This window comes from Somniosus microcephalus, chromosome 1 (assembly GCF_052327205.1).
Source record: "Somniosus microcephalus isolate GS21.2 chromosome 1, FLI_Smic_1.0, whole genome shotgun sequence".
Taxonomy (NCBI): Eukaryota; Metazoa; Chordata; class Chondrichthyes; order Squaliformes; family Somniosidae; genus Somniosus; species Somniosus microcephalus.
In genome coordinates, this window is record NC_140987.1 from 463,365,865 (window position 1) to 463,368,921 (window position 3,057).

Below are 3,057 nucleotides of genomic sequence, written 5' to 3' on the forward strand. Positions count from 1 at the left end.
TGGGGGGGGGGAGGGGGTAACACAGAGCGGAGTGGGTGGGGGGGGAGTGGGTGGGGGGGGAGGGGGTAACACAGAGCGGAGTGGGTGGGGGGGAGTGGGTGGGGGGGGAGGGGGTAACACAGAGCGGAGTGGGTGGGGGGGGAGGGGGTAACACAGAGCGGAGTGGGGGGAGGGGGTAACACAGAGCGAAGTGGGGGGAGGGGGTAACACAGAGCGGAGTGGGGGGAGGGGGTAACAGAGCGGAGTGGGGGGAGGGGGTAACAGAGCGGAGTGGGGGGGTAACACAGAGCGGAGTGGGGGGAGGGGGTAACAGAGCGGAGTGGGGGGAGGGGGGTAACAGAGCGGAGTGGGGGGGTAACACAGAGCGGAGTGGGGGAGGGGGGTAACGCAGAGCGGAGTGGGGGGAGGGGGTAACGCAGAGCCGAGTGGGGGGAGTGGGTAACACAGAGCGGAGTGGAGGAGGGGGTAACACAGAGCGGAGTGGGGGGAGGGGGTAACACAGAGCGGAGTGGGGGGAGTGGGTAACAGAGCGGAGTGGGGGGAGGGGGGTAACACAGAGCTGAGTGGGGGGAGGGGGTAACACAGAGCGGAGTGGGGGGAGGGGGTAACACAGAGCAGAGTGGGGGGAGGGGGTAACAGAGCGGAGGGAGGGGGTAACAGAGCGGAGTGGGGGGGTAACACAGAGCGGAGTGGGGGGAGGGGGTAACACAGAGCGGAGTGGGGGGAGGGGGTAACACAGAGCGGAGTGGGGGGAGGGGGTAACAGAGCAGAGTGGGGGGAGGGGGGTAACAGAGCGGAGTGGGGGGAGGGGGTAACAGAGCAGAGTGGGGGAAGGGGTAACACAGAGCTGAGTGGGGGAAGGGGTAACACAGAGCGGAGTGGGGGGGGTAACAGAGCGGAGTGGGGGGAGGGGGGTAACACAGAGCGGAGTGGGAGGAGGGGGTAACACAGAGCAGAGTGGGGGGAGGGGGTAACACAGAGCGGAGTGGGGGGAGGGGGGTAACACAGAGCAGAGTGGGGGGAGGGGGGTAACAGAGCGGAGGGAGGGGGTAACAGAGCGGAGTGGGGGGGTAACACAGAGCGGAGTGGGGGGGAGGGGGTAACACAGAGCGGAGTGGGAGGAGGGGGTAACAGAGCGGAGTGGGGGGAGGGGGTAACACAGAGTAGTGGGGGGAGGGGGGTAACAGCAGAGTGGGGGGAGGGGGGTAACAGCGGAGTGGGGGGGAGGGGGTAACACAGAGCGGAGTGGGGGAGGGGGGTAACAGAGCGGAGTGGGGGGAGGGGGGTAACAGAGCGGAGTGGGGGGAGGGGGTAACAGAGCGGAGTGGGGGGAGGGGGTAACAGAGCAGAGGGGGGAGGGGGTAACAGAGTGGAGTGGGGCGAGGGGGGTAACACAGAGCGGAGTGGGGCGAGGGGGTAACACAGAGCGGAGTGGGGGGAGGGGGTAACACAGAGCGGAGTTGGGGGAGGGGGTAACAGAGCGGAGTGGGGGGAGGGGGTAACAGCGGAGTGGGGGGGAGGGGGTAACAGAGCGGAGTGGGGGAGGGGGTAACACAGAGCGGAGTGGGGGAGAGGGTAATACAGAATGGAGTCAGGGGAGGGGGTAACACTGAGAGCGGAGTCGGGGGAGGGGGTAACACAGAGCGGAGTGGGGGAGGGGATAACAGTGGGTAACAAAAGTATGACGGTAGAGAAGAAAGGGTTAATTAATAACCTTGTAGTAAAGGGGCCTTTAGGGAAGAGTGATCATATGATCGAATTTTATATTGAGTTTGAAAGTCATTTAGTTAAATCCGAAACTAGGGTCTTAAATCTAAACAAAGCAAACTACATAGGTATGAGGGGTGAGTTGCTAAGGTAGATTGGGAAACTACATTAAAAGGTATGACGGTAGAGAAACAATGGCTAACATTTTAATAATAAATATATTAAGAGTAAAAGGATAACTAAAGAAAGGGTAGGGCCTATTAGAGATCATGAGGGTAATGTGTGTGTGGAGGCGGGAGATGTCGGTAGGGTTCTTCATGAATACTTTGCGTCTGTTTTCACAAAGGAGAGGGGCGAAGCAGACATTGCTATGGGGGGGGGGGGGGGGAGGAGTGTGAAATATTAGATGAAATAAACATAGTGAGCGAGGAAGTATTAAGGGGTTTAGCAGCTTTAAAAGTGGATAAATCCCCAGGCCCGGATGAAATGTATCCCAGGCTGTTAAGCGAAGCAAAAGAGGAAATAGCAGAGGCCCTGACCATCATTTTTCAATCCTCTCTGGCTGCAGGTGTGGTGCCGGAGGACTGGAGGACTGCTAATGTGGTACCCTTGTTTCAAAAGGGAGAAAAGGATAGACCGAGTAATTATAGGTCAGTCAGCCTAACCTCGGTGGTGGGGAAATTATTGGAAAGAATTCTGAAGGACAGGATAAATCTTCATTTAGAAAGACACAGATTAATCAAGGATAGTCAGCACGGATTTGTTAACGGAAGGTCGTGTCTGACAAACTTCACTAAATTTTTTGAGGAGGTAACAAGGAGGGTGGATGAGGGTAGTGCGTTTGATGTAGTGTATATGGACTTTAGCAAGGCTTTTGATAAGGTTCCACATGGCAGACTGGTCACAAAGTTAAAAGCCCATGGGATCCAGGGCAAAGTGTCAAGTTGGATTCAAAACTGGCTCAGAGACAGGAAGCAGAGGGTAATGATTGATGGGTGTTTTTGTGACTGGAAGGCTGTTTCCAGTGGGATTCCGCAGGGCTCAGTACTAGGTCCCTTGCTTTTTGTGGTATATGTCAATGATCTAGACTTGAATATAGGGGGTATGATTAAGAAGCTTGCAGATGATACTAAAATCGGCTGTGTGGTTGATACTGAAGAAGGAAGCTGTAGACTGCAGGAAGATATCAATAAGTTGGTCAGGTGGGCAGAACAGTGGCAAATGGAATTCAATCCGGAGAAGTGTGAGGTAATGCATTTGGGGAGGGCTAACAAGGAAAGGGAATACACATTAAATGGTAGGACACTGAGTAGTGTAGAGGAACAAAGGGACCTTGGAGTGCATGTCCAC